General features: G+C 42.2%; 1 protein-coding gene across 12 annotated transcripts in view; it reads left to right on the top strand.

Moving 5' to 3' along the window:
- The first annotated feature begins 1,837 nt into the window (after nt 1–1,837).
- Nucleotides 1,838–14,080, top strand: part of ENOX1 (ecto-NOX disulfide-thiol exchanger 1) — a 361,706-nt gene continuing 349,463 nt past the window's right edge. For 6 of the 12 annotated variants that reach the window (XM_050331527.1, XM_050331519.1, XM_050331522.1 and 3 more), the window contains exon 1: nt 1,840–2,103. The gene's annotated coding sequence lies outside the window, so the exon portion shown is untranslated. Of the gene's footprint in view, nt 2,104–2,299; nt 2,355–8,468; nt 8,487–14,080 lie in introns of those variants that run through there. The other 6 variants (XM_050331528.1, XM_050331530.1, XM_050331529.1 and 3 more) reach the window with 4 other exon arrangements.

Below are 14,080 nucleotides of genomic sequence, written 5' to 3'. Positions count from 1 at the left end.
AGGCAGTGGAGTTTGTGTGGTCTTTTTTAACTAGTCCGTGTTTTTGCAAGCTAGTTTACAGGTGAAATACAAGTTGTGCATGAACTTCCTGCAGGTTTTCTGTGTGCTTTTTAAAAGGTGCTTGCTTAAGGATGAACAGGTTTAGGGCTGGTGCTTAAAGGACTGAAAAGACGTATTTTACCGTAAATAATATAGAAGAGGATGTCCAAGTTATAATTACATCTTACTTTCATCAGGGCTACATTTAACAGAAAGACTTTCAGCAACTTCTGCTTTATTCAGCTAACTGTATTGCGACTAAAAAGCAAAGCAAGAACCAGTTCGGAAATAAATAATCCATGTCCGCACAGCCGGACCAAGAGTGACTCCTGCTCCTTACCTAAATCAGTGCATTAATTTCCGTGTTTCGTCCTCCACGCATGTCCTTGTGTTGCTTGGTATAGTATGTGTCAGTATTATTTGTTGTCACTTCTCAAACTGAAGCTGTGACACTAACCCTGCCAGCCAAGGGAAAAAAACTACACACAGAGGCAACACAAGCCAGTATTGTTTAAATCAGATGAACCCAGTGGTGTGGAAATTGCTTCTGTTTCGTAAGTGTGCTTGCTGGTAGACCCAAGCTGATGGGCTGGTAAGCATACATAATTGGCCCAATACCTGTGGATATAATTCCGTACTGCTTTGGTGAAAAGAAGTGCTGTGGAAAATAAGAGGCAGGAGATTTTTCTATCAGATTTTCTTCCTACCACTAGAAATCATAGCTGCCGTGTGCAATATTTAATACCTGATGTTAGTTTCCACCTTTCAGCCACAGCCACTTTTCACTTACCAACTAATCGTCACCTAGAAGTATGCTGAAATGCATTACAAATGGGCATACAAAGGTTTTCTCTGGCACTAAATCACAACCATCTCTACAGAGGAAAGGGACTGCTTACAGCAGTCCTGCATGGTAATTCAGGCCAAGAAAGGAGCAGGTTTTTCCCGTTCAAATAACAGGAAGAGTTCAGATTAGCTAGCACCTTCTGTGGGAGTGGAGATGCAGCTGCAAAAGCCTTCCTTAACTCCCTGCTCTTGTGAGGAGTTTGGTGGCCTCTCTGGGAGCCCTGCTTGGCTCTGGGGAAGCACTTGTTGCTGCCAGCACCCCTGGGCCCAGCGCCTTGTCCTGGGAAGACCTGTCCTTGGCCACTTGCCCCACGGCTTCGTGGATGAAAGGTAAGGTCAGGTGCTCTTGTCACACTTGAGGGTTGTCTCCTGCCTGGGAAATGAATAAGCAAAAAACCAGACCCTATAGCTAAGGGTGTACCCTGAAGGGTACTGGTTTGAAGCCACAGTTAACTGGGAGATCGGATCCTCTGCAGGTAACACATGCAGCTATTCCGCAGGTGAGGATTCCCAAATGAAGCATCGATCCCATTGGATGGGGTGCAGCTGCACAAGCCGCACAGGGTAGCGGCCAGGGACGTTTGAGGGGCGAGGCCTCGGGGAAAACTTGCGGCAAGATGCTCTGCTCGGGGTGCCTGAAGCACCCACTGCTCGTACCCCTCCCTCCGCCGGGCCCGCTCTCCGATGCCCCCCCACGGCCGGTTCCTCGCCCCGCCGGCGGAGCGGGCCGCGATCCCCGCGAATGCCGGCGGGGCTTCTCCCGGCTTCGTGCGGCCCCAGCGCCCGCCCCAGGGGCCGCGCCCGGCACCTCCTCGGCGGGGCCGCTGTCCCCGGGACGCTGTGACGGCTGTGCGCTCCCCGCCCTTCTCACCGCCCCTCTCCCCTTTCCTCCTCCTCCTCCTCCTCCTCCTCCGGGAGCCTTGCCTCCCATGCACACCTGCCTTGCCATTTGTCGGCGGCTTTGCTAGGAGGGGAGAATTTTCCCTCGGTCCCTTGCAGCATCCCTCCCCAGCACACTCACACACGCTCACACACACGGACGGGCAGAGGCACCGCGTTGCCTGTGCCTCGGCGGCCGCCGCCTCTCCGCACCCCGGCCCCGCTCTCCCCGCCGCCGCGGGGCGTCCTCCGCCTGCTGCAGCGCCGCCGGGCCCGGCAGCCGCCGAAGGGGGGCGGCGGCGGCGGCTCCGCTGCTCCGCGGCCCCGCACCGGCAGCCGGTAGGTACGGCGGTCCCGCGGCGGCAGCCCGCCCCGGGCGGCTCCCGGCGCTGCGGAGGGACGGGGTGGGAGGGAGAGAGGGAGGGAAGGGAGGCAGAGGAGAGGCGACACGCGCTGCCCCAGCCCCGCCGGTGGCGCTTGCCTCGCCCGGCTCCGGCTCCGGCTCCTGCTCCAGCTGAGCTCTCCCGGAGCCCGGGGCTGCGCGCCGCCCCCGCCGCTGCCCGGCGCCCCCCGGGCACTGGTTCTCCCCGGTGAGTCAGAAAGTTTGCTCTCCTGGGCGCCCGGTGTTTGTTGTTGTTTGGGGTCCGCCTGTTTAGACTGGGCTTTTATTTTCCCATTCCCGCTAGAGGGCTATTTATGTATTTATTTATTTATTTATTTATTTATTTATTTATATTTCGTCCTTTTTTTTTCTTCATAATCTTTTTTTTTTTTCCCTTACCCTCTTTAATTGCAGTTGCTGCTGCGGCGCGGGGAGATCGGGGTTCCCGCGATGTGTGTGCCTCTCCCGGCGCACACGCGCGGGCGGGCGGGCAAGCGCACCCAGGGCAGCCGGGGCCGGACCCGGGATCCCTCACTCTCTGCCCGCGCCCGAGAGCTGGGTGGCTGCGGCTGCGAGGTCCCCGGCAGCCCCCTGCAGTTGGCAGAACAGTTTTCGGTAGCAGCTCGGGAAGAGGCTGTCCCATCCCTCTCCTCTGTCTTCGTGTTCCTTGAGTGCGTGATTTAAAACAGGTTTCGATGAAGCTGTAGGTGACAGGATCCCAGTGTCACCTAGACCTGGGCACCGTTTTGTAACTAGCAGTGTTACTGTAGCGGGTTACTAGCTGGGGAGCAGCCGTCTCCGACCCTGGCGAGGAGAGGGATTGGTTGATGGGTCGTGTCCATCTCTCTCTGCTTTGATCTAATCGCTCCAAGTAGCTTGCCGTTGTTTGGGGTAGAAGAAGCTCTCTTGCATTTTACTCTTTTGTTCTTTAATTCTAAATGTGGTTAGGTGGGCTCTCCTAGTTCCTGATAGGAAGGTTAGAGGCTGAATAAATCCATCTCTGGGCAGAAGAGACAAGATACTACAAGGTCCTTCCCATGAACTGTGTATATTCTATGTTGTGTGTTATTACTTCTTTTTTTTTTTTTTTTTCTTGTCACTGGGAGTTCTGTTGTAACGTGTCAAAAGCTTTGATGTTGGGTTTTTTTTTTTCAATGTAGCTCGTTCATATTTTTCTCAAATTTAAAACTGGAGTGATAAAATGCATAGACATTAATAAATAAGTTGAAAGGACTTTGAAATAGTGAATGTTGTGCATGGTGTGAAATTATAGATATACATAAAAGAGTAATAACTACTGCAGTTTGTATTTAAAACCTTTTTCTCTATGACTTTGTGATGAACTCTCTTCATCTGTCTCTTAGCTTTTAAGTATGATTGGTTTTTGCGGTTGAGGTCTCCTGTCATGTTGGTGGCAATGCCTAATAGGCACCCACGTTTTTCTGACCCACATCATCTTGCAATCTCTTGCTTTGCAAAGACTTGCCACTGTCAAAAGTATGTGAAATTTACTATTGTGGCTTTCAATTTTGGATCTCTTCTCCTGGGTGCTTGCATTTATTTATCTACCTGTATGACTATTTATTTATTTATGTTACAGCTGAAGAGGGGAGCATGAGGGGGAGAGTTGGGAATATTCTCTCACTCTTCTATCTGTCTAAATGTACAAAAAAACCCCCCAAAAAACCAAAACCCACAAAAATTGCATAAAGACATTAAGTCACTGAAACAATCCAGAGCTGAATTCCAAGAACAAAAATCATTGTGGCGTGCGTGCTCGCCTGCATCAGGCATTCTGCAGCATGTGGTATTTACAGAACTTGCAGTGTACAGTAGCTCTCGAGTAGTAAGAGAATGTATTTTTTGTATCCTCAGAAGTGAGAGCATCTTTGACAAGTCAGCAAAACTATAGATACAGTTGAGGAACGCTGATACTCGTGTGAGTGTGTGCATACATAAATAGCACCACACTGTTTGAGTTCATTTCTCTTCAGGATAGTTTGTCTTCCTCAACCTGGAATATATACATACTTGCCCCTGAATTCTGAGGCATTTTTTTACTGTTTGTCTCTGCGTGCATGTGTTTTAATGTTAGTCTTAATATTGCTGTAAAATATAAAATAATCTGATAATAGATTTCGAAGACTTTATTGCCAGGCAAACCAGGCAATAGATCATGAAATCAGACAATAGTATTTTGTTTCCTAGCAACCCCCTACTGCAAACAGAAAACAAAACGACGGTGGATGCTTCCACATCATGATAGCTAGTGTCGAAATCCCCAAGTAGTAGGTACCAAAGTACTAATTGTGCAGGGAGATTCACTCCTGTTTGTTTCAGCTGCTTTGTTAATATTTTTCCTTTTGTGCGAAAGAGATTTGCTGGGGTAAATTTGGTTAAATGGTTAAAATTTCGCTCCTCTCTCTTAATAACAGTCTCTCTTAGAATAAAGAGGACACAAAATTGAGTAGTAATTGTAAAATTTTTGCCAATGTGAGTGATTTGGAATAGCCTGTTCTTATTGCAGGACTGTTTCTAAATCTGTGGTATTACAGACCCTTGAAAATCAGATATATCCTTTCCTGTGTCCAGCATATAGTACCTTTATGGATTTTGTTTTGTTAGTCATCCTTTAGCTTTGTGTTTTAGAACTATGTTTATTGGAATATATTGAAAGAAAAATCCTTTGTGGCTCCCAGGAATGGAAAGTAAAATCCTTAGTGCTGTTTTACCATGTTTACATTCTCGGCATCCAGTTCAGCCCTTCCAAAGAGCCAGCGCTATCACTGTGCAGCAGGATTGGGTCCTAAGCCATGATCTTTCTAAAGTGCTTTTGATAATGCAGTGCTTCCCTTTTTCAGTGTGTGAGCACTGAAATCGCATCTCGACCCTGGACCAATCTGGGATGCACTTTGTGCACTGCCATCTATCTGAAAAAATCCATTAGTGCAAGTGAGATCTGACCCGGGATGGGTGCAGGTGTTAATGCTCAGGAAACTGCTGGAGGTGCTGAACTGCCGTAGGGAAAGGAGGTGAGGAGGGTCAGATGTGTAACTGTATGTGCAGCGCAGCGGAGAAGTTTCTATGCTTTTGTCTCGGTTTTACAAAAGAAAACGGCAAAAAGTTGTTCACAGAGTTTTACCTACAAGTTTTTGCTGTCCAGTGGTATTTACAGATGTCACACTGTAAATTGAAAACAGAGATAGTTTTCCTATTGGTTGCACCAGTGAGTCTGTGAAAATGAAGGTATTATTGCAGTCTGGGAAACTGTAAAATCACAAGAAAAATTTGCTGTGGGGAAGACAGAGAACTTAATCATGTATGCATTATTAAACAACAGCATTTTTGCTAGGCATGGGAGTTGTGTTCTTGGAGTGACTTAGGGGTTCATAGCATTATTTAAGAGATACCATATACAGTCACAGACTATTTATTTATATTGCCTATAGGTATTTTTCTGGTTCATCGCATGTACTGAGGTACGAAAGGGTTACCACGGATGCCACTTCAATAAAAAAGGTGAAAGTGGTCAGAGAATATTATAATTCTGATAAATATCTACAAGCAACTACTTTCTTGTCTGTGTTTGAAATCATGCATTTTAGTGCCATAGCATATGTGGATGGTTTAGTTTAGAACGTGTTAATTGACTTTTGGAAGGCTTTATGGATTGAGAGGAAGTAGTTATTTTCCAATTTCTCTTCTCTGTTTCTTTCTCAGATGGCACCCCTCCCAAACCTTGAGTCTTACAATTAGGTAGTCCGCAGATGAAGCTTGATATGGCTGCCTAATTGCAGTCCGCACTTAGCCTCTGCCTGTGTTTACCAGGAAGTAGAATGAGGGAAGGCAAAGAAAACAAAAAGTACAAAGAAAAAAACAAGGGGGAGAGAAAAGTCATGAAGTATTCTCTGTGTAAACAATGGAAGACATTTGGAAGTGATTTTAAATACTCCATGAAACTCCTGTTATGCCAACTGCATTTGCTGCTGGTGATGAATGCAAAATTTACATCTGCTGTAATATGGTTTGGCCACTGATGGAAATAGTCAACCCATGTCTGAAACCAAAGACTAGTACCTTCTTCTTCCTTCTCCCCACTACAGATCATCTTTTGTGGAACAGTGAGTTATGTCCATTCCATTTAAAGGCATTTGGTAGATAGCAATTAAGAAATGGACACTTCTGTTGTCTCCGTTTAACTACGCAATGATGGTTGTGGCTGATGAGCTACTGGGAATGTGTTGCAAGTCTTGGTGAGATACATGTGCCTTTTGAAATTTTTCACAAGGATTTTTTTTTTTAAAGTGGGTGCTGCAGAAATGAGCATATAGAGTTACTTACTGCATGTTTTAATCCTCTAAGCTTAATGATTACTGCACTGAGGCATATTTACTTAGGTATTTATTTCCTTTTTTTTATTTTAAGAAAGAAACAAAGCATGATGACAGTTGTGGACTCTCTTGAAGCTTCATTTTTAAAATCCTATAGCCTTAAAGCATTGAGCTGTCAATTCTTGCCAAATAGGGAAAATAAACCATCCAAGTGATTACAGAAAGTGAGGATTTGGCTCAGCAGAGCACTGACTTGCACACCCAACTTTTTTTTTTTTTTTATAAATGTATGCTTAAGCTCATCTCTGCTTGCTGAGATCAACTGGATTTAAGCAAGTGGTGAAAGTTAGGCATGTAATTAAATGCTCTGTTGAATAGGGGCCTTGAGCAAAACCTATAACCTTTGAAACTAATGTCTTTGCTTTGGACTAAACAGAACTTCAAAAGAATTTGTACAGGATAGTGGAGTGAAGGAAACAAATACGAGCAAAAGGCAAGATCAGGGTGCGGGGGTATCAAATCAGGAACTTACTGATGGTAATAATGATGCTGGAAGGGATTAAGAATTAATATGTGAGTCTGGAGTGTGACTTGATTACAGAACAGCATGAGTTGTGCTTGAACTGTCAAGAAAAAGGTACCATATATATGAACAAAGAGGTGGGACTCCCTTTTTGTGAGAATCTGCCTTGAATACATGAAAACTCTGAGTATCACATTAACAAGAAGGTATTGACGATTTGAGTGAAGCTCAGAGAAGAGCAACAAAATACTTGGGGGTATGGAGGAACTAGCTTGAGGGGAAATACACAGAAAAAGATATTTCTGGCCTGGCACTGAACATGGGGAGATAGGTTAAGTACGTCTCTACATTTGAAATGTGTTTTAGTCTAAGCAGTCAGATTTTTTTCATACATTTTGGGTGAGAATACCTGGGACTAAATGGAGAAACTGAGGAAATAAAAGTTTAAGATGAATTCTGGGCCAAAACACAGTAATAGAAAAATGTTTTGTAGCCTGTATTAGTCCACGTGTAGAGCAAGCCTCCCGTGCCTCTTCAGATTTTTCAGATAAGAGTAGGAAGATTGCTAGTAGATGTTCCAGGAAAGGCAATTCTGCTCTTTCAAGGAGATGGAGTACAAGATCTAACAGCCCTTTTTCACGTTTCTGTTTTGTTCTAGTTTCATCTGAAGGTTACAAGTGAAGCTAGGTCAGATACTGGGCCAACCACCCTCAATTTGGTTCCCAGTCCTGAGGAAATTGGGTTTTACTCAGAACAGGATCATCATATGGACTCAGGATGAGTCAGTGCTGGGATGGTGGATGTGCAAGAATTAGTTACAATAGATTTTTTTAGTAAACATCTATAGTTTATTAATTTTTTTTTCCCTTTTAAGAACAATGAGCAACCCAGGTGGTGTACAGGGCACAGAGGTGACAGTTTTTTGTTTCTGCAGCATTTTGTTTTATCATCTAAAGACACTTACTGCCATCAGGTAGCAATGATGGATAGCAGGTACTTCTGTCCTATCCCCCCATCATGGTGTCCTGATTTCATAACAGCTGTCTCCTGTGATCTGGCTAGTCAGTGTGCAGCATAAGTCCTGATGATTACTGCCATCAGTAGTGTGTTTTCTGGAAGAGACTGAGAAAGGGGGAGAGACTTAAAGATAATCTTTCCAGGGGTACACTGCTTTAAATGTCTTCGTCATCCATGTACACTGGGAGAAAACTTAGCCAGAGAAGACGCAGGTTCAAGGTGTAATGGCAGTTTTCTTGAGGAGCCTTTTCCTGGAATGATGTTATTACATTGATTTATTGCAATTCATTTTACTTGAAGCAAGTATTCAGAAAAAAAAAAAATAAATTGTTTTGCAGACTGATATCATCAGGGAATGTTTTCCAACAGCCATGCCAACTGCAGAGGAGGAGGTGGATTTCCCTCTGCTGTGCTTTGTGGATACCTGACAGCCAACTGTTTAAACAAGGCCTAGTTTGGCAACCGTAAGGTAAAAACAAGTGATTCAGAATAACCCTTCTTTCCATGTTAATGGTTAAAATTGTAATCCTGCAGGAGTTCCCACCATACAGGAGAAAGCTGATCTGGGGTAGAGCTTGGCTGACCTTTGGTTTAAGTACTCTATGGTGCAAGAAAGGAGTGTTCTGAAGTAGTGGAAGCCAGATTTATGTCTTCTGTGTGCAATATAACATGGAAAAAGTTGGTCTCCCTATTAAAAACCACTATACTCCCAATACACTCCAGGTGACTGCTTAAAAACAAATCCTCTGAGAGGTAAGCCAGGTTCAGTGCTTGTTAGTGCTTGTCTATGGGCTGGTGGATAGTGTTGGTGATGGAGGTCTGAAAAAAGGTTGAATGAAGTTGCAGGAAGTTTGGGTTTTTTTTTTAGGCGAAACATAAGGATTAAGACTGATGTTGACTACCAATGCATGCTTATGCTAGAAGAAAAGTTTTTTGATGGGTGAATAGTTTGTTGCTGGATGGATAAGTTAGATAAAAAGAACTCCTACAATTGAGTGGATGAAGCTTGGTACGTGCTGGTTATCAAATTGTGTGGATTAGTTTACTTATGATTAGTTGTGTATGTTATACTCTTCTGTATAAGTGTGTCTAAGATCAGGCTTGTTGGATGGGATAGTTTAGACAGAAAGGTACTGTGTAAATGTAAGATTATTATCTTCACTTTGCAGAGAGAAGCTAGGTCAACACTAATCTTAATTACAACTTGTTTCTGTTAATAGATCTTTATTTTTAGAGTTAAGTTAAATGAGCCTTGAAAGTGGTTTTATAAAGTTACTTTTAACATAGTGTTACTATTTGGGATGTGGGATTTGGTATACTCGATCTCAATAATACTTGATGAGGAACAGTTCCTCCATGTCCCGAGTGGATAATATACAACAATTCTGGTATGACAGGTTGTCTCTATGTAGATTTTAGAGGGGTCTGTGCCCTACACGCAGTGTAAAAATCCTTCAGGACATAATAGTTCTGCCTACGGTAGAATACAGTGAGGATTAAATAGTATTTTTAACAGTTCTGTTTAGATTTTTCCATTCCTGTTAGGAAGCATTTTGTCAGGGAAGCAAAGAAGAAATGAAATAGAAGGAGCTGATAAAGGCGTGGGGTGAATTTAGGACGGTGGAATGCAATAACCAGAATGAGAGGATGCTCTTAGAAGGAGCACTGGTTCTTGTGCCCTTATAAGAAGTATTTCAGCAATGACAAATAAGTTTGTTTCATCTGAAAGCACTAGATTGCTTCCTAATATTTTGCTGGTCTGACATCCTGTGAAATTGTGTTATATTCTAATTCAGTGGCTGCTCTGTATACAGAATAAGAGCTTGCTATTTTCTACCAAGTGAAGCAGTTCCCTGTCATTCTGCAGTTGTAGAGGTATTTTGGTGGCAGAGATCCATGGATTAATCTCTTCTGATGACTTTTAACAGATGTTGGAGAAGGAGTTGAATTTACCGAATACATGATCCAGTTAGAGTTTTTCTTGGAGGTAGGACCCTTGCTTAACAGTGAAATCTGCTGAGATCACAACCCAGGGTAGTATGGTTACAGATGCATCACACAGATGTGTGTTTACGATCCTCTGCTGGCAGATAAGGGTGATGGGCACCTGGACGTGAACACGCACTCTGCTTTGATTTACTAGCCATAAATGGATGGTCTATTCATGCATCCTCATGCCACCTATGCACACCCCTATCTGGCTTCTACTGTCTTCAAGCAGAGCATAAATGGAGGTATTGGTGGAAGACTGTTCCACAAGAAAGCTGTAGATTTAAAGGTTCTGGAAAGTACACTTGATTTAGAATCTTCTATATGTTGCCTTCCATTAGCTTGCCTAACATAAGCACCTCTCTGGTTAATTTTGTTTTAGCAAATGAGGGCACCCTTGGCCATTTTTTTTGTTCAAGTTTTTTGTTAATACCTTCAGAGTTACAGGAAATACCATTTATGCTGATAAACCTTTTTCTGCATTGTAATCTCCCATTTTGTATGAACCAGATAGCCAATACCATTTTATTTCATCGATAGCCTGTGAGAGAACATGCGATTTCAGTTCCTAGAGGAAGCTGGGCTAAACTTGAGCTAAAAGCCTCAGTGTGCTGTTGCCAATCTCCTTAGCTATCCAGTTTCTTGCCAATTCTGTAAGCTTAATACTGTTACAGAAAAACATGTGAAAGCAGGTGTGGTGCATATGTCATTGGTTGAGTTTTGCATTTTTATTTTTCATGATGAATTTGTTTCACTGTCTTAACATTTTATAGAACATACATAATGCGCAGTTTATATTGTTTTCTTTGCAAAAGAGGAGGCAGCTGTAAATTCAGCCTAGGAAAGAAACTTGACATTTTTTTTTAAGTGAAAGAGAAAGGCTGGAAATTTCTTTTTCAGTTTCTTGGAAAATATTAAGGGAGGTTATGTAACTGCATAAAGTCTCTGGGGAAAAGGAAAGAGAAGGCTTCCTGATAATGAAAGAATGGAGTAGCTGCTTAGTGTAATCCACTCTCCATGGATAGTGGTGAGAAGGGAGACCTGCGCGGTCAGACCAGTGTTCATTTGTTCAAATCTAGAAGCAGGCAGAACATCTGACAGGGCAGGTCTGTATAAGGCCAGCTTGTTAGACTCACACCTAGGTTTAGCTTTTCCTTATTAACAAAGTTGATTCTGTTTGGTACTAATACAAATAAAATAGAAATTATAAAAGTAATAATTTTCAGGCTCATATTGCCCAAGAATAGAGGGAGTAGTGTGAAATGAGTCAGTCAACTCACTGTAATCAAACAATTCTTCTATACCTGAAGTATAAAATGCTGCATGAATAGCTAGGCAGAAAGGACTAATGACCATCTTGGAATCATAAAGAAAATCAGTTTCTTTTTGTTCTTCAGTGTCAGACAGGCTGCTAGATGAAACTGAATATTAAATTGAAAGCAGAAGGTTGAATTTGATAATCTTGAAGGTGAGATCCTTTGACAAAGCCTGTCATCACTGAGGTATGGCTGCGATGATCACTGAAGTCATTGTTCTGGTTTCAGTGGTCTTCAATGTTGTTTTGTTGTCAAGGAGGACAAAGGCCAATAGCCACTCCTGTTTTAGGAATGGAAAATGAAGACTTCAGACTTGTTGAGAAGCTTCCTTTCATGCTAGCATTGTTGTAAGCAGAACACAAAGTAAGCAATATAGGGTGAGATGTAAGCCTGCATACACTGCCCTTCAAAGGCATTTAAATTCACCAGTTCACTGTTAAATGAATAAAGGGAAAGGGAAATGCAAAACTGAAACCCCGAACCTAAAATAAACAGCACTTCTTTTGATGCAAGGTGGTTCAGTCAATGTGAGAGGTGTTCAGAGAGTGGCTATAAACATCCGTGCAAGGAAAAATGCAGATCTTTGTAACACTCTCAGCCGTGTCTCTAAGGGATGACATGGAATGACTGTACGACAAGAAGTTATTCTGTAAGTGCCTGAGGAGCAAGCGTAGCAGTGGCAAAAAACAAATTACAGTGTGAACTTCTGAGGTAGATTTTTCCTGATGCTGAGTTCATCTTGGTGAGAAAGAACCATCTGTGTATTTAGGAATTGGCTGGGGAAAAAAAAAAGAATATGCATGCTTTCTTCCTTTGGTTACTCATGGACATCCTCTGAGGAAGATCTTGTCTTTATTTTAGCCCTGCTCTGTGGTCCTCAATAATGTAAATTTATCTAAACTGAAATGAAATGAGACTTTTGTAAAGAATTTTTGTACTGCATTGTATAATTATTTTATATTTTTATATAAATACAAAACCTATCCAGAGATTCCCCAGAGAAGCAGAAATCTTAGGAAGTGAACTAATGATAGTTTCAGAAGGATTTCCACCAGGTACAGCCTGATGACACTCCAGTTCAAATGGAAACTTTCTTCATCTGACTTGCAAATAACTAACATCAAATATTTGAGAAAAATATTGAGGGCTGTCTCAGCAACTGTTAAAGCTGAGTAGTAAGATTAATGCTTTAAGTGAAGATAGAGAACAGGAAGAAGTGTGACATAGAAGGAAAATAGGCTGTAATGCCCACAGTGAGCAGAGGAAAAGTAATAGGCTGAATATGTTGCCAGAAATAAGAAGTTTAGAAAAACTTTTCTTAGTGGTAAGAATGCAGAGGGATCCTAGAATGGATCATGTAAACACTGTGGGGCTTTACCAGTTGAGGTCTTCAAGAATTTGATAGATATAACTGTGTTGTCTCTAAAGGATGCAGCTGATCCTGTTGCATAGTTGATTCCAGCTCTGTTTGCCTGTGATTCTCAGCAAACCTTACAGTGAGTGGGATAAAAGGAAGTGGGACAGTCAGAAGGAGCATGGTTTCCTAACTTAAACTGAAATCCAGATGATCAGTCTGTTATCCCCATTTGTGTCAAAACACTGAAATATGTTGCACTTGAGGTATATGAGACATTGGCAGTTGAACATGGATGTTTCAGGGTTGAAATTAAGTGTGGGGCACTTTTCCATGTTGCACTATTAGGCTTGAGACATTCTGAAAAATTCACTTTGTCACTCACTGTCCTGTGCTAATGCAAGTTGAGGTTTCAGACCTGGCTGGTGCAAGAACATCATAAAGCATAGGAGAGAGAAAACTAATCTGTCTTCAAAAATCTTATGCAGATGTCTTCCAAGTTGTTAAGGCACAATTGAAAATAGACTAAAAGAATGGTAGACCATACTGTTTAGAGACTTATGACTCAGCTACTGTGTTTCTGTGTATTTGCTTTAGAGTTATGTGCTTTCAGTTTTGGACCATGTTGGAGGAATAATCATGTTACAAAATTAATTCAGTAGTCTGCAGTTGGTATTTTAGCTAATAAAAGCTTTATGGACAGTATTTCCAGTGGCTGTCTTCAGTCAGAGGAAGAAAGTTGCCTGCGTTCTGGGAAGTGTATGGGGAAAAGACTGAGGGTCCATTAAACCCCAGTTTCTTCTTTGCTCCAGATGTTCACTCCATAACTAGTAGCAAAAGTAGCACGTAGACCAATACAAATAACATAGTTTGTTTGGAGTACCAGAATTTGAGTTCTTTTGGCAGAGAATTTTGAACTCTCCTAGGAAACAAATGAGTTCCTGTGCATTATGTGTTCATGGAAATTGAGTCCTTTTTACATGAGTAATGAGTCAAATGTTCTTTTAAGATGTATGGGGCCAGATTCGGATCTCCAGTGATTTAAATTTTGAGTAATTCAAAAGATATTCATGAGTTATACTTCAATAACAGATTGCAATCTGGTTCTTATTCTGTAGGATTTTAATATGGTTATAAAAGGGATATTCATCTTCATTTTCTAAATGTGTAGTAAGTTACCTAATTAATCCAATATTGTCTTCATTCTGGAGGAAGCTGTTTAACTTGAATTTCTTTGTCAAATACTGTACAGACAAGCTCATGTGGTGGTAACATTAACTAATGATAGAGTTATCCAGATATACAGTTCTATCATTAACTTGAATTACGGTGAAACTCCACTTGTTTTCAGGAGAGAAAGACCACAGTGTTGTAGAGAAGAAAGCATGCTATTTTTGCAGTCAC

The sequence above is a fragment of the Myiozetetes cayanensis genome, unplaced genomic scaffold, assembly GCF_022539395.1.
Source record: "Myiozetetes cayanensis isolate MyiCay16 unplaced genomic scaffold, myiCay2020 scf5-8, whole genome shotgun sequence".
Lineage (NCBI taxonomy): Eukaryota > Metazoa > Chordata > Aves > Passeriformes > Tyrannidae > Myiozetetes > Myiozetetes cayanensis.
Note: the sequence above shows the minus strand (reverse complement) of the source record. Positions and strands in the feature narration are given on the sequence as shown.